We start from the raw sequence: 27,241 nt of genomic DNA, 5'->3' as shown, positions 1-27,241 counted from the left end.
ATTTGGCAGCCTTTAGTAATGTTTCCCTTTCGTTTTCTTCCTTTTTTTTTCTTTTTGCTTTCTCTAAGTCTTCGAGAAATTTAATTTGAGCTCTAACATCGTGACCAACATAATAATCTTCTTTGTTCTTAATAAATTCCATTTTATGTTCCGTGACAACCGATAGGCGTTCCAATATATTTTTTAGTCGTTCTTGAGCAGCGTGACTAAGCAGGGTAATGAAATCTGGGGATATCTCTTCTATACCAGGATATCGAGATAAGACTTTCCGCACTTTTCCTTGTAATGGCGTTGGAGGAAAAAATACTTCGTTTTTAACTGATCGGATTTGAGTTCCAACTAATTTAGTGGGACCTAGGAGTCTTTGAGATTCTTCTGCTAAATTGACCCCACCCATCGTTGCCACGTCATTGATATCATCATCACCACTAATGACAGTCGAGGAATTAAGAGACGAGCTGAATTTGTTTTCTTTGGATATGATACTCTTTTGGACAAAACTACACATGGACACAGGGCTTTCTATTCCTTTATTAACTGTTTTGAGCTGATTAGGAGTTTCCAAATTCCTATAGGGTACCTTTTCTTTCGGGATGACTATTCTGTTTTGTATATTTGGGGTTCTAGGCAGTTCAGGTGGTGCACCAATTGTATGTTGGGTAGCAACAGGAGCTTGGACAGTTATTTGAGTTTGGGGGCTTTGAAATTGGTTAGGCTGAATGGCTCTGATCATTGGAGCATTTGCGACCGTTTCGGAGCCAAGTGGGGACATGGGACTAGCTGGGACAACTGGTGGTAGAGCCGGTGCTGAATTTAGAGATGGCGGAACAAGTCCATCAATTTTTATCTCACCTGTAGCCAAAGAATACCGAAAGTATGGAAGTGTTTTCTGAAGGAAGGGGGATAAGCTCCGATTCTCTGACAAATTTAGTTCCTTTTGGATTCTTTGTGTAAATTCGTCAGGTTGAATTTTTTGATCAATTAAAGCTTGAACAAGTCTTGACACATTTTTAGAGGCACCTTCTGCTTGATCGTTGCTTAGTTTGAGGAGTTTCACTAGGATATTCTTCAATTTTAATTTAGCCTTTTCTAGAGTTATCAATGGTCCACTAACCGCACTAGCACTAGCCTGGTTATGTTGAGCTCCCATTTTCTTAAGACCCACACAGGATTTGATATTTCTGTAGCTAATAGCGTGTTGATCTTTTAAATATAAGACTTTTAATGTCTCACAAATTAAAACACGTTTACAGTTTGACAGTTATTTTGCAACTGATAAAACCAAGTAATGAATAGCAGTATTTATATGCTGTTGGCCCCGCCTACTTTTGAACGTTTAACCAATTATACAGCGTTACAATCGTAACAGCTCTGACACCGGCATTACAACCGTGTGATGGGAAATCCAACCTTTTAATTGCGTCGCTCGTGTTGCTATTAAGGTTGTACAGCCCATGTCTGGTATGACAGTTTTTCTGGAGAATCTTTTGCCGGATATTTAATTTTAAGTTTTACCTAAAGAATTTTTGACTATATTACTGTGATGTAGATTTTGCAGCTTACTTTGGAATAAAATTAAACTTCTAAAGAAATCCCTGAAACTTCAAATTATATACCTAAAAGGCCCTCGCAGAGTTTTATAGAAAACTTTCAGTTCGATATTGAAGATATTAAGGTATTTGATTTTAATATAGGGCTGTATTGTGGCTCTTTGTTCTATTCCACCTTCAGGTACCGCCCCTTTCAGTCTTAAACTTTTTTTTATACAAATATGATGTTAATATTTTGACTTGTGATTATACAGGTATGTTCAAGGAAGTAATAAAAAGATTGAAAGTCAACCAACATAGCCTACAGAATTATGGTTAGACCCCTATAAATCAAAACTTACTAAGTACGTATTTTGCAGATGTTTTTAATTTGTTTCATTGCAAACGTTAAAAGGCTTATAAGCTACGAATCTGAGGCTACTATTTAATTGTACAAAATTGCAATATCAAAAATTGCTATATCAGAATGAGTATAATTTTCATAAATGTTGTTTTATTTTCTGTAAAGTTAATTTTTAAAGGATTTCAGAGGCTATTGAATAAAAATATGATTATAAACATTGAGACAGATAACATTACCATGCTAAACATATAAGAATTATGCCAACTAAAAACGTCTTCAATGGAAGCTCTTAATTAAATTTTTGATCACAGTCTCATTTCTGTTTCTTCTGTTTTGCACTTTCAGCTTCGTGTTTTGTTTTTTCTGGTTTTTCTGGCTTCTCTGTTGTTTTTTTGTTTGGCTTTTTTTTTTCTTGTCATTGATTTTATGTTGAAAATTATTTTTTTTTTATTATTATTATTTATGAAAAATTATTGAAATTACCCTAGTTTCTATCATTTTCTTTTATTTTATTTCCCCCCTTTTTTATTTCTTTAAAAAATATCTTAACTAACTACTATCGTAAATTTCGTGGTGTTTTTGCGTGTACGTTTTCAATAAGCTCTGTTGGTTCTACCGCAACATACAGCGTTGTGGCGCCTGAAACAGATTCGCAGCACAAATGACTGGAACCGTCACTTTGCTTAGAAACAACCTTTTTTCTACTTCTAAAATGTACTAAGACGGAAAGTCTCGGTTTGGATGAGCCTTCTCTTGTTATTTCAGGGCCATTGGTTGATAAGATTATATTTGGGAGGGCAAATTTATTTTTTATTTTTTAAAGAGGTTTAATAGACATTATCATCTGAAAAAAGAAACTACAGAGCAGAAAAATCCGAATGATAAATATAAAAGCCTTTTTCGCAAGCATCAATCCAACGACCTTGAAATCAGTACAATGTTCATTAATAAGCAACGATATGCCGATGCGTTTTTAATATGAAATTGTAAATATCAGACAAAACTAACGGAATATGGGCGTTATTAATAACATGTTTTTACTTACAAGGACAAAACAACACCCATATATATGAAGATTTTTTGAGGATAGGATTTGAGCTGTCTAGAAAAATGTTCTATACCGAATACTACAAGTGAATGGCATATTGCTATCAAACAGTGAGTGGTAATGAACTGTAGTAAGAAGCGACCCGGCTCAATTTTGTTGCTAAAAAGATACATCGAAAGAATCGAATTTTCATGCTGATTTAAATATATAAGTTTCATCAAATTTAGTTTTTGTCATCAAAAGTTACGAGCCTGAGAAAATTTGCCTTATTTTGGAAAACAGGGGAAAACACCCCCTAAAAGTCACAGAATCTTAACGAAAATCACACCATCGCATTTAGAGTATAAGAGAACCCTACAGCTATAATTTCAAGCTCCTATCTACAAAAATGTGGAATTTCATATTTTTTTTGCCAGAAGACACATCATGAGTGCTTTTTTTTTTTTTTAGGGGTCATCGTATCGACCAATTGGTCCTAGAATTTCGCAAGAGGGCTCGTTCTAACGGAAATGAAAAGTTCTAGTGTCCTTTTTAAGTGACCAAAAAAATTTGGTCATCTAGACCAAAAAATGAAAAATGAAAAATAGAAAAATGAGGGCATCTAGGCCCCCTACCACGCTCATTTTTTTCCCAAAGTCAATGGATCAAAATTTTGAGATAGCCATTTTGTTCTGCATAGTCAAAAACCATAATAACTATGTCTTTGGAGATGAATTAATCCCCCACAGTCCCTGGGGGAGGGGTTGCAACTTACAAACTTTGACCAGTGTTTACATACAGAAATGGTTATTGGGAAGTGTACAGACATCTTCAGGGGGATTTTTTTGGTTTGGGGTGGGGTTGAGGGGAGAGGGATATGTGGGAGGATCTTTCCTTGGAGGAAAATCTCTTGGGGGAAGAGAAATTCAATGAAAAGGGCACGGGATTTTCTAACATTACTAAAAAAACAATGAAAAAATAATCACGAGAAAGTTTTTTCAGTTGAAAGTAAGGTAAAACTAAAGTAAGCGTTAAAACTTAAAACGAACAGAGATTATTACGCATATGAGGGGTTCTAAAAATACTTTAGCTTAAAGAGCGATGTATTTAGGAGGAGATAAATACCTCGCTCTTTATGCTAAAGTATTTTTAGTAATTTCAACTATTTATTCTACAGCCTTTCTGATTCAGGAATCATTCTTAAAGAATTGGGACAAAACTTAAGATTTAGGGTAAAGAGCGAGATATTAACGAGGAGACAACCCCCCTCATATACACAATAAAGATATAAGAACATAAAAGTTTGTTGTGTAAGTTAATTCTTAAGTTACGTATATTTTTACTAATAAAAACGTTTGTTAAAAATTAAAAGTTCTAGTTGCCTTTTTAAGTAACCGAAAAATAGGAGGTTAACTAGGCCTCCTTCCTCACCCTTTATTTCTCAAAATCGTCTGATCAAAACTAAGAGAAAGCCATTTAGTCAAAGAAAAAAAATAATAATAATTAGTATGCAAATTTCATTGTTCAGAAATTAAACAAAAAACTAGTTTTTTTAACTGAAAGTAAGGAGCGACATTAAAACTTAAAACGAACAGAAATTACTTCTTATATGAAATGGGTTGTCCCCTCCGCAACCTCTCGCTCTTTACTCTAAAGTTTGACTCTTTGCCACAATTCTACTTTTTAGAACAATTAAAAACTTTATTAATATATGTAATTAAAATATGTTAACTAACTATTATCGTAAATTTCGCCGTGTTTTTGCGTGTACGTTTTCAATAAGCTCTGTTGGTTCTACTGCAACATACAGCGTTGTGGCGTTTGAAACAGATTCGCAGCACAAATGACAGGAAGCGTCACTTTGCTTAGAAACAACCTTTTTTCTACTTGTAAAATGTACTAGAACGTAAAGTCTCGGTTTGGATGAGCCTTCTCTTGTTATTTCAGGGTCATTGGTTGATATTGTTATATTTGGAAGGGCAAAAAAACAAAACAACAACAGCACCGACAAACAAACATACAAATGCCTCCATGATTATATACAAAATACGTAACTTTGCGTTTTATAGTTAGGGGCTTGAAATCGCTGCAGCATGGTTTTCTGATATGCTGAGTATGGTTGAGAGAAAGACGGGTTTATTAACATTAATAAACAAAACAAAACAAGCAAATGCCCTGAAGCAGAGCTTATTGGGCTTAAAACCCCAATACACATACAAATAAAAACAATACGAAAAAGGATAGGAAAATAAAAAAATTAAACAAAAGAAAAGGAAAAGAAAAAAAGAAAAGAACAGGAAAAGAAAAAATAAATATTTAATTTTTCTGCATTTCGATCGATACAGGATTACAGCTCAAAAAGTCAAAACAAAAAGAAACTAAAACCACTTGACCAGTATCGCCTAAAACCAAACCAACATCCTGGCTCCACTTGAGGTCCACTCAACTATCAAAACCATAAATATTAAGGCAAAATAGCTTTAATGCCCTGAAGCAGAGCTTATTGGGCTTACAACCTCAATACACATACAAATAAAAACAATACGAAAAAGGATAGGAAAATAAAAAAATTAAAGAAAAGAAAAGGAAAAGAAAAAAAGAAAAGAACAGGAAAAGAAAAAGAAGAAAAAAACAGGAAAAGAAAAAATAAATATTTAATTTTTCTGCATTTCGATCGATACAGGATTAGCCTACAGCTCAAATCGAACTTGTGATCCTAGAAGATTGGGAGAGGGCTCATTTAAATTGAAAAAAAAATCATTTTCCTTTTTAAGTGACAAAATGTATTTAATGGCAACTAGCCTCCTTCCCACGCCCCTTTTTCCTCCAAAGGCACCGTATCAAATGTTTTAGATAGCCATTTGGCTCAGCATAGTTGAAAGGACCAGTAACAATGCCTTTGGAAATTATATGGACCCTGATAGTCCTTGGAAAAAGGCTTGTAAGCTACGTAATTTGCCCATTGGTTCAATATGAGGAGAATGCGTTTCCGGGGGTAAATTTTTTACGGTGGAGGAGGTGATTTCCTGGAATGGTTTGAAAAACTGTTAGAAATAAAAAAAACTAAGTTTTTTGAATGAAAGTAAGGAGGTAAGATTAAAAGTAAAAACGATTAGAAATTATTCCATACATGAGGAATACAGAATGGATTATTCCGTTCTTTCTCGCATTTTACGCTAGAGTTTGACTTTTCGTCAAAATTCTTTAAGAAATAATGCTCAAGCAAAAGGACCTTCGAATTTTAATGAGATATTTCTAGAAAACATCGAGACTTTTGCGTAAAAATCAAGGATATAGGTAGGGACAGCCCCCTCCCCCTCATATACGAAGTACATTTGGTCGTTTTAAGTTTTATTGCTGCTCTTTATCTTCAGTTGGAGAAACTATTTTTGTTTTTTAATTTAATTTTTATCAAGTCAAATCCTGATTCGTTACAGAGCTATGCAAGTAAGTGCGAACAACAGTAAGGACAGTACATCCAATATACAAATTAATTACAGATTATTTCATCTTTTTTTAGGTACAAGTGCTCAAAAAATAAACTCAGGAGATGAAATTCCGCACCTCCCTTACTCATGGGGGATCAATCATAGGATATACCTAGAGAAAGATCTAAATTACTCTGAAACTTCTAACGCCGGCTTAATTTTTTACAATATTTTTGTTTGTTTCACCGAAGAAATCGATTTTTTTAGTATTAAATATATTCTATTGGATCCCGTGACATGACCTTAAAAAATCTAAGAGGCTAAGTTTTAAAAAAGACACGTTTAAAAAAAATGAGAACATTTTTGTCTCGCATTTTACACCGTTCTGAGACTTATTTTTCTCTTAAAAGTGTAGAATTTAATAAAACCTTAAAAGGTTTTCTTGAGATGAAATAAACGCAAGGGCTATGTTAGCATCAGCAACCTGTGTCAGCATATGGCTATGAAATTTCAATTCATTATCAGTTACTACTCCTAGGTCCTTCTCTGCCCTTACTCCTTCTAGTTGTTCACCCTGGATGAGTAGGTTAAGGCTTCGTTCAAGTATTTATCTATATTAATTACTAAAGTAAGAAAACAGTCATCCTCTCTCCTTCTGTTTTGTTTTTATTCACTATTTATTATATTTTATATATTATTTATTATATATTATTTATTAGGGTTTATATTTTATATGTTCGTTGTGTGGTGTGTGTTTGTGCTATTGCATTGGTGATTTCGCTTTTCATTAGAAGTGTAATTAGGATTATTATATCTAAAATGCAAAACTTTGTTTTTGAACTATTGAATTCTATATTCAGGTAGTTTTAGCTAGCTCCCAGGTCCCCCTCACTTACTTTGAAGTGAGTATTATCTGCTCAGCCGACAGGGGTCTCATGAAGGGGCCACCTTCACTCATTGTCGCCTGGTTTTGCTAAAATTACTATTTTCTTTGCCAAAAAATATATCGGGCAAGATATTCTTTTTCTCTATGTATCCAAAGTAAGGCAAAAAGAATATCTTTAAAAATGACAAACATATTCATAAAAACAAGCATACACAGAATTTAAAAACTAGCTTAAGGAATACAAAATTTTGCTATCTAGAAAACAAGAATTTTTGAAACTGTAATCCTGTAAATTTAATTAAAGTTGACCAGAATTTAGGCCACCATGGCATAGAATCTCCAAAACTATGTAATCAATACCTCTCCAAAATTCTTTGAAGTTGATCAATTTCTTTTTGAACTAAAAACTTCTGTAATTCCACCTCAAGCGTTTCAACATCATGTTGTGCATGGCGAATCTCAGTGTCTATTACTTCCATTTCTCGCTTTAAGGTCGATAAATCCACTTTTTTTGTATCCTCAATTTCCATGTCTTTCCTCTTTTCAACTTTCGTCGTTACAATCCGTGTTATTTCCGTTTTTGTCAGTACTTCTTTGCATACCTTTGTAATCGAAAACTTTGCCCTGTTTTCCTTCGCCACTCCAAGAATTTTCCTTTCTTTAGTTTGCTTCTGCACATTTTTTTCACTGTATAATGTTTTCCTTGCTAACATGCTTTTTGCCATTGACTTATACTTCCCTTTCATCAAAATTGTGTTTTTTCCTTCTAATAGAGAGGTTCTTGATAAGCCCATATTTCTTCTTGGAGCTAGTGACTTCTTTTCTTCAGTATAGCTAGTTCTTTCCGACATGGCTAAGATATTCTTATACAAAAAATCTTGCTCCTTCTGACTTGTACAGCTTCGTGCTTCCGACATTTCAAAGACTTTCCTATGCATCGTTTCAAGAAATATTAAAACTTTAAATTCAAAAGCTTTGTGTTGTTGCTTGGTGTAAGTTAGTTTCACATCTAGAAGGTTTTGACGAATTCATTTCTTTATATACACAAACCGCATAGCTCCTACATATTTGCACCAATCAATGCAGAGAGAACCGATGACGTATGATCTTGGGATTTTACAATCGCTGTGTTCATGTTCATGTTGCATGCATGTTCCGTTTCCGGTGTGTACAACCGTGTTCCGGTTGTACAGCCCAATTCTTCTGTGTTTCTTGACTGTAAGAGCCTCATGTAACAGCGTTATTTTAATTATGGTTGTAATTAAAATCTATTCAATTCTATATTCTTAATCTATATATATTCAGCCATCAAAATATATGGCTGAAACCAAAAAATCAGCATGGTTCAACCCGACAATTAGGCTCAAATAAATACCAGAGAACATTCTTTTTGCGCATTGTATTTATTTATCTATTTCGGCAGTTTATTTTATTTATTTAGTCCTATTTTTTTAGAACCTCTTTAAAGTACAAAACAAATTAAGTGTTTTGTATGCAAAACAAATTTGAATATAAGGAAATAATAAACTCATTGATGGCTATGAAAAAATGATTAAACAATGAAAAAATTGCATAGAATTATTCAGACAATAGGGCAAAATAATAAAAAAGTAAATGTAGTTAATGGTTTACTTAAGACTATATACATTTTATAGAGACGATTTTCTATTTTTCTTTTTTATAGAGACGATTTTCTATTTTTCTATGTTATAGAGACGATTTTCTATTTTTCTATTTTATAGAGACGATTTTCTATTTTTCTATTGTATAGAGACGATTTTCTATTTTTCTATTTTATAGAGACGATTTTCTTTTTTTTTATTTTATAGAGACGATTTTCTATTTTTCTATTTTATAGAGACGATTTTCTATTTTTCTATTTTATAGAGACGATTTTCTATTTTTTTATTTTATAGAGACGATTTTCTATTTTTCTATTTTATAGAGACGATTTTCTATTTTTCTATTTTATAGAGACGATTTTATATTTTTCTATTTTATAGAGAAAATTTTTTATTTTTCTATTTTATAGAGACGATTTTCTATTGTTCTATTTTATAGAGACGATTTTCTATTTTTCTATTTTATAGAGACGATTTTCTATTTTTCTATTTTATAGAGACAATTTTCTGTTTTTCTATTTTATAGAGACGATTTTCTATTTTTCTATTTTATAGAGGCGATTTTCTATTTTTCTATTTTATAGAGACGATTTTCTATTTTTCTATTTTATAGAGATGATTTTCTATTTTTCTATTTTATAGAGACGATTTTCTATTTTTCTATTTTATAGAGACGATTTTCTATTTTTCTATTTTATAGAGACGATTTTCTATTTTTCTATTTTATAGAGACGATTTTCTATTTTTCTATTTTATAGAAACGATATTCTATTTTTCTATTTTATAGAGACGATTTTCTATTTTTCTATTTTATGGACGATTTTCTATTTTTCTATTTTATAGAGACGATTTTCTCCGCCCACGAACATCTATTGCGCAACATTTTACGACCTGATTCATCTGCTTCGAATATTTTTTTTTCATTACAAAACATTTTTACATATATATATTTTTACATAATATCATGTCTTACTAGTGTAGTTTGATTAATTTGAAATAAATTCAGCTATTGAATTAGATTGTTGAAACTAGAGAAACTAGTACGGAGAGAAACTAGTACTGTTTAAACTGGCAATTTGGTTCAAATTTATGCCTGTGAAACATTCTTTTTACGAATTGTATTTAGTTTATTCGAGTTTATTTTTCAATGTATGTTTTCATTTAATGTTTTAGCGCAGTAGCCTAAGACAATCTTTCCGGAAAACTAATCTGGTTAGTCCAAAATACTAATCTGGTATTTATTAGAAGGGGTTGCCGAAGTCTGAAGGAATATTTTGCTGTAAGGAACAGCCTTGTGTTGAGTTGTGAGTTGAGGCCGAAGCCCCCTTCTCCCAAATATACGAGGAGGGGAGTCAAAATACGAGCGAAAGTATCCCAGAGCAGCAATTTATAATAAGAACAGCAACACTGATTTCTATATCTGAAAACATTGATTTTCTATATATATATATATATATATATATATATATATATATATATATATATATATATATATATATATATATATATGCTATTGTGAAATTTTTAGGGCACTGCCATAGTTTCAACAATGTTGCCATGTTAACAGTCTTAATTAAAAGTTTATCTGGTTTACAATATAAGTAAAATAGTTAAACTATCTTATAAATGTATATAGTATTCAGTAATTCATTATATTTACGTTTTTTCACTTTAACCTATTATTTGAATAATTCTATGAGTTTTTTTTTCATTGTTTGATCATTTTTTCATAGCAATCAAATTACTCAACCTTTCTATACTGAGCTATTTATTCTGGCTGCATAGCCATAAGTTGATTTTAATCATATGTTTGTTTATATTCTGCGACACCTGTGATCTTCTCTCAGACACACCTTTTATTTATGGACAGGGTGATGATGCAATTTGTCTTTTTGGAAATGTTCCCAACGGTCAAAATCTTTCGGTGTTATTGCCAAAGAAAGCGGCACGTTTTCACCACGTGTCTTTTTCACGTGACATCACATGATGATTTTTCAACACGTGACACGTTTCAATCTCGTGTTTTTATATGTGAATGAGTTTATTTTTTCCTTATGTTCAGATTTGTTTGCATATAACACTTTTAATTTGTCTTGTACTTTAAAGAGAGGTCTATTCCGGATTTGTTTTTTATAACAATTATTTTTATGATGAATTTTTCTTAAAATAAAATACAACGTTTGAAAAGAGTATTTAATTTAAATGATTTAGAAATAATACAGTTTATTTTATGGAGATAGGGTCAATGAACTAGAAGCCAATGGTCCTAGAATGTCGGGAGAGGGCTCATTGCCCCTTTTGTAGGGCACTAGCCCCCTGTCAAAATTTTGAGATGGCCATGTTGTTTAGTATAGTTCAAAAGTTCAATAACTATGTCTTTGAGGATAACTTGACTCCCCGACAGACAGGAAAAGGGTTATAAGCTTTAAAATTTGTCTATAGTTTACGTATAATAATCTCTAATAAGAGTTACCGGATTCATGCCGCTATCACTCATATCAAACAGTTTGTGGTAACAAACTGTAGTAAGGATCGACCCGACTCAATAGTAACCAAAACTCAAAAAAATTGAAATATATAATTTTCATCAAGATTAGTCTTACTCGTCAAAAGTTACGAGCCTGAGAAGATTTGCATCATTTTAGAAAATAGGAGGGAATACTCCCTAAAAGTTATACGATCTTAACGAAAATCACACCATCAGAGAACCTTACTGTAGAAGTTTCAAGCCCCTATCTACAAAAATCTTGAATTTAGCATTTTTTGCCAGAAGACAAATCACGGATGCGTGTTATTTGTTTTTGTTTTGTTGTTGTTTTTGTTTTGTTGTTGTTTTTTTTCCCAGGGGTGATCGTATCGACTCAGTGGTCCTAGAATGTTGCAAAAGGGCTCATTCTAACGGAAATAAAAGTTCTAGTGCCCTTTTTAAGTGACCAAAAAAATTGGAGGGCACCTAGGTCCCCTCCCACGCTAATTTTTTCCCCAAAGTTACCGGATCAAAATTCTGACATAGCCGTTTTATTCACCATAGTCGAATAACCTAATAACTATGTCTTTGGGGACGACTTGCCCTTTTTAAGTGACCAAAAAAATTGGAGGGCACCTAGGCCCCCTCCCACGCTCATTTTTTCTCCAAAGTTACCGGATAAAAATTCTGAGATAGCCATTTTATTCACCATAGTCGAATAACCTAATAACTATGTATTTGGAGAAGACTTACTCCCCTGAATTTGCCGTGGAAGGGGGGCTGCAAGTTACAAACTTTGACCTGTGTTTACATATAGTAATGGTTACTGGGAAGTGTACAGACGTTTTCAGGGGGATTCTTTTGGTTTGGGCGGAGATTTGAAGGGGGGTTACGTGGGAGGATCTTTCAAAGGAGGGATGTTTTATTGGGGAAGAGACTTTCAATGGAGGGGGCGCAGGATTTTCTAGCATTATTTAAAAAAAAACAATGAAAAAATGAATATGAAAAGTTTATTCCTACTGAAAGTGAGGAGCAGCATTAAAACTTTAACGAACAGAAGTTATTACGCATATGAGGGGTTTACCTCCTCACTCGCTCTTTACGCTAAAGTATTTTTTAGCAATTTCAACTATTTATTCTACGGCCTTTGTGATTCAGGGGTCATTCTTAAGGAATTGGGACAACATTTGAGCTTTAGTGTAAAGAGCGAGGTATCAAAAAGGGGTGAGCCCCCTCATATACGCAATAAAAACATACGAATATAGAAGTTCGCTACGTAAGTTAATTCGTAAGTTACGTATATTTTTTACTTATGAAAACGTTCGTAAGAAATTAAAAGTTATAGTTGCCTTTTTAAGTAATCAAAAAATTGGAGGGCAGCTAGACCTCTTCTCTCGCTCCTTTTTTTCAAAATCTTCCGATTAAAACTATGAAAAAGCCATTTAGCCCCCTTCCCCAAAAAGAATAATATGCAAATTTTGTTTTAATTATTTATGCGTTGAGAGGCAAGATAAAAAAATGCATTAATTAAAAAACGTCCAGAAATTAAACAAAAAAAAAACAAGTTTTTTTAAATGAAAGTAAGGAGCGACATTAAAAGTTTAAGCGAACAAAAATTACTCTGTCTATGAAAGGGTTTTTTCCTCCTCAACGCCCCGCTCTTTACGCTATCGTTTTTTACTGTTTTAAAATGTAGAGTTAAGAGAGTCAAACTTTAGCGTGAAAATTATTCAGAGCTGAAAAATTATTTATTTCTTATTTAATTTCCCCAGCTGAAAACGAACAGAAATTTCTGGAAATAAAAGACTGAAACCTTTAATGTATAGAAATTAGTCTAGACAAACCGGGAACAGGAGAAAATATCACAAATGAGAATTGAGCTACTTTCCCCTACAAGCACGAAAGCCACAAACCTCGACACAGTTATTGTTGAAAACATGTTTTTTGTTGTTTTTGTTTGAACAAATGCCTTGCCATAACCATCAAAAAGGATACAGAGACTCAATTTTGCAGGAAAGTTTGATAATCTGTCTGGTCTGTCCTGTATGTCTGTCTAGTCCATCTATCTGTTTAGTCTGTCTAGTCTTGTCCGTCGTTCCTGGTCTGTTCAGTCTGTCTAGTCTTTCCAGTCTAGTCTATCTACTCTATTCTAGTCTATTTTGTCTAGTCTGTCTAGTCACCGGATCATAAGTCTGAGATAGTCGTTTTATTCACCAGTGTCGAAAAACCTAATAACTATGTCTTTAGGGACGACTTACTCCCTCGCAGTCCCCGTGGGAGGGGCTGCAAGTAACAAACTTTGACCTGTGTTTGCTTATAGTAATGGTTACTGGGAAGTGTACAGACGTTGTCAGGGGGATTTTTTTGGTTTAGGGGGAGAGTTAATGGGGGGTTACGTTGTAGGATATTTCCATGGAGAAACTTCTCATGGGGGAAGAGAATTTAAATGAAGGGGGCGCAGGATGTTCTAGCATTATTTGAAAAAACAATGAAAAAATAGATATGAATAGTTTTTTTTCTTCTGAAAGTAAGGAGCACTATTAAAACTTAAACAAACAAAAATTATTACGCCTATGAGGGGTTTACCTCCTCGTTATACCTCACTCTTTACGCTAAAGTATTTTTAGTAATTTAACTATTTATTCTATGGCCTTTGTGATTCAGAGGTCATTCTTAAGGAATTGGGACAAAATTTAAGCTTTAGTGTAAAGAGCGAGGTATCGACTAGGGTTGAACCCCCTCATATACTCAATAAAAACATACGAATATAGAAGTTCGTTACTTAAATTAATTCGTAAGTTACGTGTATTTTTTACCAATGAAAACGTTTGTAAAAAAATTAAAACTTCTAGTTGCCATTAAGTAATCAAAAAATTGGACGGCAACTAGGCCTCCTCCCTCGCTCTTTTTTCTCAAAATCTTCCGATTAATTGTAATTAATTAATATGCAAATTTTGTTTTAATTATTTATGTACGGAGAGCTCAGACCAAAACATGGATTAATTCAAAAACGTCCAGAAATTAAATAAAAAAAAACAAGCTTTTTCCTCCTCAACACCCCGCTCTTTACGCTAAAGTTTCTTACTGTTTTAAAAATAGAGTTAAAAAAAGAGTCAAACTTTATTCTAAAGAGTGAGGCGTTGTGAAGGAAAAGCCCCTTTCATATACGGAGTAACTTCTGTCCGTTTTAAGTTTTAATGTTGCTCCTTACTTTCATTTAAAAAAACTTGTTTTTTTAAAATTTAATCTGAAAAAAAAACTTCAGAAAAATCCGAATGATAAACATAAAAGCCTTTTCGCAAGCATCAATCCAACGAGCTTGAAACCTGCACAATGTCCATTAATGAGCAACGGTATGCCTATACGTTTTTAATATGAAATTGTAAATGTCCGACAAAACTAAAGGAATATGGGCGTTATTGATAACATGTTTGTACATACAAGGGCAAAACAGCACCCATATACGAGGACATTTTAGAAATAGGATTTGAGCTTTCTAGAAAAATGCTCTAAACCGAATACTACAAGTGAACAGCATATTGCTATCAATTGCAAGAAAGACACCATAAGGTTTTTCTGTGCTTCAAATCTTGACAATCTTTGTTCTGAAATAGATGGCGCTCTTGCATCCGCACTTTGGATCGTCTTTGGACCGTGATCTAAATTGTCTTAATATTAAAACATGTAGCATATTTGCTTCAAAATGAAAACTAAATGAAACTAATTCATTTTTCACCACAGCTAATAAATTTTGAACTGATATATTATTTTACAGATAGATTTGAATACCAATTCTTTTCATGAATTAAATAAAAAAATTGTTATTTGTCTCCATTTTTCAGTTCCTCTTAGAAAATAATTAAAAAAACTAAAGATTAAGAATGATTTATTTTTTGCCAACTAAAATATTAGACGAATTTTCTGTTAGGTCACCACCTTCCTTCTTCAGCGATGCAAGAGAAAGTTAAAAGAAAACACGTGAAGGAGAATTGAAAGGAAATATTTTTCGAACGGAAATGTGAACGATACAACTCGAATAAAAATAAACTGCGTGGAAGCCAACAGGGGACATGTGACATGATTAATATTTTAGTATTTTCTAGAGCCATGCATATGACCTTGGGACATACCCTTGTCTATGCTCTAACCCGAATACTACAAGTGAACGGCATATTGCTACCAATTGCAAGAAAGACACCATAAGGTTTTTCTGTGCTTCAAATCTTGACAATCTTTGTTCTGAAATAGATGGCGCTCTTGCATCTGCACTTTGGATCGTCTTTGGACCGTGATCTAAATTGTCTTAATATTAAAACATGTAGTATATTTGCTTCAAAATGAAAACTAAATGAAACTAATTCATTTTTCACCACAGCTAATAAATTTTGAACTGATATATTATTTTACAGATAGATTTGAATACCAATTCTTTGCATGAATTAAATAAATAAAAAATTGTTATTTGTCTCTATCTTTCCGTTCTTCTTTGAAAATAATAAAAAAAACTAAAGATTAAGAAGGATTTATTTTTTGCCAACTAAAATATTAAACGAATTTTCTGTTAGGTCACCAACTTCCTTCTTCAGCGATGCAAGAGAAAGTTAAAAGAAAACACGTGAAGGAGTTTTCAACATTGTTGGGTTTTTTTTTCTAGAGATGATAATGAGCAAATCCGTTTCGAAACTTGAAAATTCTGTAACTTACAAAAATCTTTATGCGAATATGGGGGAATCTTAATGTAAATAAACTACACATATATTTATGAAAAATTATTGAAATTACCCTAGTTTCTATCATTTTCTTTTCTTTTATTTCCCTCCTTTTTTATTTTTTCTAAAATATCTTAACTAACTACTATTGTAAATTTCGCGGTGTTTTTGCCTGTACGTTTTCAATAAGCTCTGTTGGTTCTACCGCAACATACAGCGTTGTGGCGTTTGAAACAGATTCGCAGCACAAATGACAGGAAGCGTCACTTTGCTTAGAAACAACCTTTTTTCTACTTCTAAAATGTACTAGAACGTAAAGTCTCGCTTTGGATGAGCCTTCTTTTGTTATTTCAGCGCCATTGGTTAATATGATTATATTTGGGAGGGCAAAAAAAATTTTTTTTTTTTTTAAGAGGTTTAATAGACATTATCATCTGAAAAAAGAAACTACAGAGCAGAAAAATCCGAATGATAACATATTTTGTTTTATGTTAAAGGTATGTTCTAAATCTAATGCTGCTTAAATGCAGAATTTCTTCCAGTGTTTAAAGAGGATAGAAAATGACAAGCTGGTTTTTCATTGAAAAGGCAGCATTTTGTTGGCAAAGTTTTTAAAGTTGTTAAAACTGTCGCTTTAAGAAGAAAGATTGCCTTACAGAAGCATTATCAATTACCTGAGGCACCCCAAAATCGCGTAGTGCAACATCAAATGTAGCTAATTATATGTTGTTATTCTTTTCTTTATTTTGTTCTGAATTATTTATCTTGAACTTTTAGATAATGCAGCACGTGAGCTTTTATGCCCCAATGTAGTCTCCAGGGCCTTCGCCACTATCTCCTGCCTCTGTTGCTTTGAGTGTAGGGACTTCACAACAAAGTCTGATGTCACAAATTCACCCATCTCAGACTCAACGCTCCCAGCACAAATACATGACCAGATTTCACACAAATATTCTCCAATTGTGAATCCAAGTAGTGTTGGCTCACCAGTGGAGGTTGTACAAAACACTGTGAAAATGCCAAGTAGTGAGCAAATCTCAATTTTAAATGACGCAGAAACACTTGATAAAGCGCCTCAAGAAAAAGGTAAAAAAAAAAACTTAAACAGGACAAAGGATAAACCTCACAAAAATCATGTAGATGATGCAAGTAGATGGTGTTAGTGGTGGTTCTATTTAGATTGAAATCTGGCAAAGTAGTTGTTGATGGTGATAGAGTTGTGGAAATTGTAGAGAAGGATAAATCTAGTGTAAAGAGTGTAAAACTGATAATTGGATTAAACTGCCAAAAGGCTCTAAGGATACTGAATAATGAAGCCAACAATCAAGCTCAGTAAACTATCGCCTGAGGTAATTTTTTTGGTTTTTATGAGTAGTTTTTACTTTTTTTTTATCTTTAATTATTTTATCACTTTTTCTTAACCTTTTGTATTAATTTATTATAATATTGTTTATTTATATCATATATATATATATATATATATATATATATATATATATATATATATATATATATATATATATATATATATATATATATATATATATATATATATATATATATATATATATATATATATACAATAACATTGATATTATCAATTATTAATCTTAATTTGATTCTTAAAATCAGTATTAATTATTATTTTTATTAATAATGGATTTATATATATATATATATATATATATATATATATATATATATATATATATATATATATATATATATATATATATATATATATATATATATATATATATATATATATATATATATGTATGTATATTATCAATTATTAATCTTAATTTGATTCTTAAAATCAGGATTAATTATTATTTTTATTAATAATGGATTTATATATATATATACTAGCTGTTGGGGTGGCGCTTCGCGCCACCCCAACACCTAGTTGGTGGGGGCGCTTCGCGCCCCCCCCAAGCCCCCCCGCGCGCGTAAGTCGTTACGCGCCATAATAGTTACGCGCCATTGTAGTTGTGTCCCTATGTCCCACCTGTGAATATAGATAGATATATATATATATGGTTTTAACTACGTAAAACTTGCGAATATACAACATTCTTTGCTGTCCCATTGTCTTTGCATATAAATAGATTGTCAGGTTTACCGACTCTTGAACATGCAACATATAATGGTCCATGGGAAAACAATCTGTATTCAGATCTATACCTCATGATTCTAATGATTGCCCTTGAGCTTTGTTGATGGTGATTGCTAATCGACCATTCCCTGTCCCGGTGTCCCGGTCGTCATTTACATCCCCCTGTTTCCCCCGGTGTCCCCGTTGTAGTTGTGTCCCTGTGTCCCGGTCGTCATTTATATTCCCTGTGTCCCGGTCGTCATTTGTATTTTTTTCCTTTTTTTTTCTTTTTTAGCTTATTTAGATTTTTAGATTTTTTAGTTTTTTTATTAGTTTTTAGTTTTTTTTTCTTTTTAGTTTTTTTGTCCCGGTCGTCATTTATATCCCCCTGTTTCCCCCGGTGTCCCCGTTGTAGTTGTGTCCCTGTGTCCCGGTCGTCATTTATATTCCCTGTGTCCCGGTCGTCATTTGTATTTTTTTCCTTTTTTTTTCTTTTTTAGCTTATTTAGATTTTTAGATTTTTTAGTTTTTTTATTAGTTTTTAGTTTTTTTTTCTTTTTAGTTTTTTTGTCCCGGTCGTCATTTATATCCCCCTGTTTCCCCCGGGTCGTCATTTATACTCCCTGTGTCCCGGTGCTTTGTTGATTGCTAATCGAACATTCCTTTTGTCCTGGTCGCTTTCTCTTTGAGTGTCGTCATTTATTTTTTTCTTTTTTAGTTCTTTTAGTTTTTACCTTTTTTAGTTTTTTTTTGTTTTTAGTTTTTTTAGTTTTTTACCTTTTTTTAGTTTTTTTAGTTTTTTTTAGTTTTTTAGCTTTTTTATTTTTTTTATTAGTTTTTAGTTTTTTTGTAGTTTTTGCCTTTTTTTTAGTTTTTTTAGTTTTTTAGCTTTTTTATTAGTTTTTAGTTTTTTTTGTAGTTTTTGCCTTTTTTTAGTTTTTTTAGTTTTTTAGCTTTTTTATTTTTTTTATTAGTTTTTAGTTTTTTTTGTAGTTTTTGCCTTTTTTTTCTCTTTGAGTGTCCCGTGGAGACCATTAGTCCGCCCCTTGCGAACGAGGACGCGTCCACTAGGCATACTCTCGTATCTTTAAGGGGCATTTTTTTTTTTTTTTTTTTTTTTTTTTTTTTTTTTTTTTTTTTTTTTTTTAAATCTCACCTTCAACAAAGAATAAAAAGCTTGCTTAAGAAATAAAAATTTGGATGTGTAGCAAACAAGAATTTTCCAAACCTGCAATCCTGTAAATTTCTTTGATGTTGAAAAGAATTTAGGCCAACATAGCATACAATTTCTAATACTGCGTTCAATTCTATTCTCTATAATTGACAAAGGCTTTATACAACAATGATGACCTACAAGTTTCTTTATCTTCCTCTAATATAAATAGCATTTCGCGAACAGTCGGTCTCTTAAGTCTTGGAGAATAAGGCATCTGAGCGACTCTGGTTGCTACTGTTTCCAATTTTGGCTTCTTTCTCGAGCCGATTGCTTGTAACGCTGTACGATTGGCTTCCGCTTGACACATCTCTTCCATCTCCACCCTTTGCATCTCTTTAACTTTGGCTCTTAGCTTTGCTTGCTGTTCAGGGTCTTCAGTCCTAGATCTGGATTTGGCAGCCTTTAGTAATGTTTCCCTTTCGTTTTCTTCCTTTTTTTTTCTTTTTGCTTTCTCTAAGTCTTCGAGAAATTTAATTTGAGCTCTAACATCGTGACCAACATAATAATCTTCTTTGTTCTTAATAAATTCCATTTTATGTTCCGTGACAACCGATAGGCGTTCCAATATATTTTTTAGTCGTTCTTGAGCAGCGTGACTAAGCAGGGTAATGAAATCTGGGGATATCTCTTCTATACCAGGATATCGAGATAAGACTTTCCGCACTTTTCCTTGTAATGGCGTTGGAGGAAAAAATACTTCGTTTTTAACTGATCGGATTTGAGTTCCAACTAATTTAGTGGGACCTAGGAGTCTTTGAGATTCTTCTGCTAAATTGACCCCACCCATCGTTGCCACGTCATTGATATCATCATCACCACTAATGACAGTCGAGGAATTAAGAGACGAGCTGAATTTGTTTTCTTTGGATATGATACTCTTTTGGACAAAACTACACATGGACACAGGGCTTTCTATTCCTTTATTAACTGTTTTGAGCTGATTAGGAGTTTCCAAATTCCTATAGGGTACCTTTTCTTTCGGGATGACTATTCTGTTTTGTATATTTGGGGTTCTAGGCAGTTCAGGTGGTGCACCAATTGTATGTTGGGTAGCAACAGGAGCTTGGACAGTTATTTGAGTTTGGGGGCTTTGAAATTGGTTAGGCTGAATGGCTCTGATCATTGGAGCATTTGCGACCGTTTCGGAGCCAAGTGGGGACATGGGACTAGCTGGGACAACTGGTGGTAGAGCCGGTGCTGAATTTAGAGATGGCGGAACAAGTCCATCAATTTTTATCTCACCTGTAGCCAAAGAATACCGAAAGTATGGAAGTGTTTTCTGAAGGAAGGGGTATAAGCTCCGATTCTCTGACAAATTTAGTTCCTTTTGGATTCTTTGTGTAAATTCGTCAGGTTGAATTTTTTGATCAATTAAAGCTTGAACAAGTCTTGACACATTTTTAGAGGCACCTTCTGCTTGATCGTTGCTTAGTTTGAGGAGTTTCACTAGGATATTCTTCAATTTTAATTTAGCCTTTTCTAGAGTTATCAATGGTCCACTAACCGCACTAGCACTAGCCTGGTTATGTTGAGCTCCCATTTTCTTAAGACCCACACAGGATTTGATATTTCTGTAGCTAATAGCTTGTTGATCTTTTAAATATAAGACTTTTAATGTCTCACAAATTAAAACACGTTTACAGTTTGACAGTTATTTTGCAACTGATAAAACCAAGTAATGAATAGCAGTATTTATATGCTGTTGGCCCCGCCTACTTTTGAACGTTTAACCAATTATACAGCGTTACAATCGTAACAGCTCTGACACCGGCATTACAACCGTGTGATGGGAAATCCAACCTTTTAATTGCGTCGCTCGTGTTGCTATTAAGGTTGTACAGCCCATGTCTGGTATGACAGTTTTTCTGGAGAATCTTTTGCCGGATATTTAATTTTAAGTTTTACCTAAAGAATTTTTGACTATATTACTGTGATGTAGATTTTGCAGCTTACTTTGGAATAAAATTAAACTTCTAAAGAAATCCCTGAAACTTCAAATTATATACCTAAAAGGCCCTCGCAGAGTTTTATAGAAAACTTTCAGTTCGATATTGAAGATATTAAGGTATTTGATTTTAATATAGGGCTGTATTGTGGCTCTTTGTTCTATTCCACCTTCAGGTACCGCCCCTTTCAGTCTTAAACTTTTTTTTATACAAATATGATGTTAATATTTTGACTTGTGATTATACAGGTATGTTCAAGGAAGTAATAAAAAGATTGAAAGTCAACCAACATAGCCTACAGAATTATGGTTAGACCCCTATAAATCAAAACTTACTAAGTACGTATTTTGCAGATGTTTTTAATTTGTTTCATTGCAAACGTTAAAAGGCTTATAAGCTACGAATCTGAGGCTACTATTTAATTGTACAAAATTGCAATATCAAAAATTGCTATATCAGAATGAGTATAATTTTCATAAATGTTGTTTTATTTTCTGTAAAGTTAATTTTTAAAGGATTTCAGAGGCTATTGAATAAAAATATGATTATAAACATTGAGACAGATAACATTACCATGCTAAACATATAAGAATTATGCCAACTAAAAACGTCTTCAATGGAAGCTCTTAATTAAATTTTTGATCACAGTCTCATTTCTGTTTCTTCTGTTTTGCACTTTCAGCTTCGTGTTTTGTTTTTTCTGGTTTTTCTGGCTTCTCTGTTGTTTTTTTGTTTGGCTTTTTTTTTTCTTGTCATTGATTTTATGTTGAAAATTATTTTTTTTTATTATTATTATTTATGAAAAATTATTGAAATTACCCTAGTTTCTATCATTTTCTTTTATTTTATTTCCCCCCTTTTTTATTTCTTTAAAAAATATCTTAACTAACTACTATCGTAAATTTCGTGGTGTTTTTGCGTGTACGTTTTCAATAAGCTCTGTTGGTTCTACCGCAACATACAGCGTTGTGGCGCCTGAAACAGATTCGCAGCACAAATGACTGGAACCGTCACTTTGCTTAGAAACAACCTTTTTTCTACTTCTAAAATGTACTAAGACGGAAAGTCTCGGTTTGGATGAGCCTTCTCTTGTTATTTCAGGGCCATTGGTTGATAAGATTATATTTGGGAGGGCAAATTTATTTTTTATTTTTTAAAGAGGTTTAATAGACATTATCATCTGAAAAAAGAAACTACAGAGCAGAAAAATCCGAATGATAAATATAAAAGCCTTTTTCGCAAGCATCAATCCAACGACCTTGAAATCAGTACAATGTCCATTAATAAGCAACGATATGCCGATGCGTTTTTAATATGAAATTGTAAATATCAGACAAAACTAACGGAATATGGGCGTTATTAATAACATGTTTTTACTTACAAGGACAAAACAACACCCATATATATGAAGATTTTTTGAGGATAGGATTTGAGCTGTCTAGAAAAATGTTCTATACCGAATACTACAAGTGAATGGCATATTGCTATCAAACAGTGAGTGGTAATGAACTGTAGTAAGAAGCGACCCGGCTCAATTTTGTTGCTAAAAAGATACATCGAAAGAATCGAATTTTCATGCTGATTTAAATATATAAGTTTCATCAAATTTAGTTTTTGTCATCAAAAGTTACGAGCCTGAGAAAATTTGCCTTATTTTGGAAAACAGGGGAAAACACCCCCTAAAAGTCACAGAATCTTAACGAAAATCACACCATCGCATTTAGAGTATAAGAGAACCCTACAGCTATAATTTCAAGCTCCTATCTACAAAAATGTGGAATTTCATATTTTTTTGCCAGAAGACACATCATGAGTGCTTTTTTTTTTTTCAGGGGTCATCGTATCGACCAATTGGTCCTAGAATTTCGCAAGAGGGCTCGTTCTAACGGAAATGAAAAGTTCTAGTGTCCTTTTTAAGTGACCAAAAAAATTGGAGGGCATCTAGGCCCCCTACCACGCTCATTTTTTTTCCAAAGTCAATGGATCAAAATTTTGAGATAGCCATTTTGTTCTGCATAGTCAAAAACCATAATAACTATGTCTTTGGGGATGAATTAATCCCCCACAGTCCCTGGGGGAGGGGTTGCAAGTTACAAACTTTGACCAGTGTTTACATACAGAAATGGTTATTGGGAAGTGTACAGACATCTTCAGGGGGATTTTTTTGGTTTGGGGTGGGGTTGAGGAGAGAGGGATATGTGGGAGGATCTTTCCTTGGAGGAAAATCTCTTGGGGGAAGAGAAATTCAATGAAAAGGGCACGGGATTTTCTAACATTACTAAAAAAACAATGAAAAAATAATCACGAGAAAGTTTTTTCAGTTGAAAGTAAGGTAAAACTAAAGTAAGCGTTAAAACTTAAAACGAACAGAGATTATTACGCATATGAGGGGTTCTAAAAATACTTTAGCTTAAAGAGCGATGTATTTAGGAGGAGATAAATACCTCGCTCTTTATGCTAAAGTATTTTTAGTAATTTCAACTATTTATTCTACAGCCTTTCTGATTCAGGAATCATTCTTAAAGAATTGGGACAAAACTTAAGATTTAGGGTAAAGAGCGAGATATTAACGAGGAGACAACCCCCCTCATATACACAATAAAGATATAAGAACATAAAAGTTTGTTGTGTAAGTTAATTCTTAAGTTACGTATATTTTTACTAATAAAAACGTTTGTTAAAAATTAAAAGTTCTAGTTGCCTTTTTAAGTAACCGAAAAATAGGAGGTTAACTAGGCCTCCTTCCTCACCCTTTATTTCTCAAAATCGTCTGATCAAAACTAAGAGAAAGCCATTTAGTCAAAGAAAAAAATAATAATAATTAGTATGCAAATTTCATTGTTCAGAAATTAAACAAAAAAACTAGTTTTTTTAACTGAAAGTAAGGAGCGACATTAAAACTTAAAACGAACAGAAATTACTTCTTATATGAAATGGGTTGTCCCCTCCGCAACCTCTCGCTCTTTACTCTAAAGTTTGACTCTTTGCCACAATTCTACTTTTTAGAACAATTAAAAACTTTATTAATATATGTAATTAAAATATGTTAACTAACTATTATCGTAAATTTCGCCGTGTTTTTGCGTGTACGTTTTCAATAAGCTCTGTTGGTTCTACTGCAACATACAGCGTTGTGGCGTTTAAAACAGATTCGCAGCACAAATGACAGGAATTGTCACTTTGCTTAGAAACAACCTTTTTTCTACTTGTAAAATGTACTAGAACGTAAAGTCTCGGTTTGGATGAGCCTTCTCTTGTTATTTCAGGGTCATTGGTTGATATTGTTAAATTTGAGAGGGCAAAAAAACAAAACAACAACAGCACCAACAAACAAACATACAAATGCCTCCATGATTATATACAAAATACGTAACTTTGCGTTTTATAGTTAGGGACTTGAAATCGCTGCAGCATTGTTCTCTGATATGCTGATTGTGGTTGAGAGAAAGACGGGTTTATTAAAATCAATAAACAAAACAAAACAAGCAAATGCCCTGAAGCAGAGCTTATTGGGCTTACAACCCCAATACACATACAAATAAAAATAATACGAAAAAGGATAGGAAAATAAAAAAATTAAAGAAAAGAAAAGGAACAGAAAAAAAGAAAAGAACAGGAAAAGAAAAAAAAGAAAAAAACAGGAAAAGAAAAAATAAATATTTAATTTTTCTGCATTTCGATTGATACAGGATTACAGCTCAAAAAGCCAAAACAAAAAGAACCTAAAACCACTTGAGCAGTATCGCCTAAAACTAAACAAACATCCTGGCTCCACTTGAGGTCCACTCAACTATCAAAACCATAAATATTAAGGCAACATAGCTTTAATTCCCACCGAAATTAACGAAAATTATCAATGTTTATTAAAGTCATAGGCAAACAATTTCATGCATGGGGTCCTAGATGCCGAATAGAAAATTGAGATCTACAGGTAATAGGAAGCGAACGACGAATTGTATTGGACTTCCTCGTAAAATGTGTATGAATATCACTTCTTAATTCAAACGTACTTTTAAAACATATTGGTAAACAATTTTGAAAATATTTATATATAAACATGCTTTGATAAAAAGTAATAAGTCCTGTTAAAGGCAAGATTTTACAATCTATATACCTCTTTCGTACCGAGTCTTTAAAACCAACACCGCATAATACTCGAAGCGCTTCATTCTGCCAAACTCGAATATGATGGAGATGAGAAGGAAATGTACTACCCCAAACGGTACAAAAATACAGCAGATAAGGGTGAATTAAGGAATAATACAGTGTTTAAAAATATATCTTGGGAAAATGTACTTCAACTAAGCGAACCTAGACTAATTTAAGAAAGCGAATTTAAGACTAATATAATCTATATGCTCTCTAAAACTAAGACATTCATCAATTAAAACTCCTAGATATTTTGTACAATTTATTCTTAAGATACTCATATCAGCAAAATTAAGTCTGTCTATCCAAGGGTAATAATATGAGCAAAATTATCCAGTTCATAAATCAGCAAAAATATTTTGCACAGCTCCTCTTTTAATAGTGTTATATAACTCCTTTTTTTATTTTAGTATGGATAGTATATGATTTTTTTATTCTTAGATTTGCGGTCCAAGGTATTGTCAGATATTTGTCACTAGTCCTTTATCAAGGTTTTAGTCTACTAATGAACCTTCTTTTGAAAGAGCTAACAGAAAAACTTTTTGGGATAACTTCTGAGGAACATCATTCTAGATCAAAGTGCAACGTCCAATGAAGCTAATTAGTATTTTCTTTGTTAAGTTATTTTTTCTTTTGTTTCTTTATTTTTGTTTTGAATTATTTAACTTGAACTTCTAGATAATCAAGCAAGTGAGCGCTTATGCCCCAGTGCAGTCTCCAGGGCCTTCGCCACAATATTCGGCCTCTGTTACTTTGAGTGTAGGGACTTCACGGAAAAGTCCGATGTCAAAAACTGCCATTCATCGATCTCAGAGTCAACGCTCCCAGCACAAATACATGAGCAGATTTCAAACAAATATCTTTCAATTGTGAATCCAAGTATTGTTGGCTCACCAGTGCCGGTTGTACAAAACAATGTGAAAATGTAAGATGCCATATGTCAGAAGGTAAATGTCAATTAAATGGATGGTCATGTACCTCAGACACAATCTTTGACAACAGTGAATGAGCCTTCTTTTGAACTGGTGCTCCCCTAGCCTCCTTCAGTTGAATGTAGTTCTAAAATATCTTTGACTCGTAACGCGAATGAGGAAAACTAAGTTTAAGAAGTTCAAAAACCTGTTGTGTACAGTGCTAGTGATCAAATCCCAATTTTAAATGACCAAAAAAACACCTGATAAAGGGCCTAAAAAAATACAAAAAATAAAAATCAAAAAATAAACTTCAAAAGGACAAAGGATAAACCTCACGAAAATAATGTAGATGGTGTTAGTGGTGTTCTATTTTGGTTGAAGAAATCCTGATAGAGAAATCAGGCAAAGTAGTTGTTGATGGTGATAGAGTTGTGAAAATTGCAGAGGATGAAAAAACTAGTGTGAAGAGTGTAAAAAAAATGATTTTTGGATTAAAATGCCAAAAGACTAAGGATATTGGAATTATGAAGCCAACAATCAAGCTCAGCAAACTATCGCCTGAGGTAATTTTTTTGTTCATTTATCTTGAATTATTTCATTATTAATTATTAACATTACTAACATTTTATATTAATTTATATCATTAATTTATATATATATATATATATATATATAATGTTATAAATATTATTTATATTATTTTCTATATTATTTTGTTATCATTCATATTATTTTATTTATTTTATTCCATCAAAAAAATGATACTTAATCATTGCTTAACACTTATACAGTATAGTAAGCTATAGGCCTAATCATAAACAAACAAGGTCAAAATAATTAGGTTCGTCTAGGTTAAACTGTAATACTTTAAATGTGCTTTGATCAG

General features: G+C 32.7%; 1 long non-coding RNA gene across 1 annotated transcript in view; it reads left to right on the top strand.

Annotated features, from left to right (window-relative positions):
* The window catches only part of LOC136031364 (uncharacterized), a 29,493-nt gene extending 2,502 nt beyond the window's left edge, over positions 1-26,991 (top strand). The window contains exons 2-3 of the long non-coding RNA XR_010618498.1: positions 16,810-17,381; positions 26,120-26,991. This is a non-coding gene — a long non-coding RNA (uncharacterized LOC136031364). The remainder of the gene's footprint in view (positions 1-16,809; positions 17,382-26,119) is intronic.
* The last annotated feature ends 250 nt before the right edge of the window (positions 26,992-27,241 follow it).

This window comes from Artemia franciscana, chromosome 9, assembly GCF_032884065.1.
Source record: "Artemia franciscana chromosome 9, ASM3288406v1, whole genome shotgun sequence".
Taxonomy (NCBI): Eukaryota; Metazoa; Arthropoda; class Branchiopoda; order Anostraca; family Artemiidae; genus Artemia; species Artemia franciscana.
Note: the sequence above shows the minus strand (reverse complement) of the source record. Positions and strands in the feature narration are given on the sequence as shown.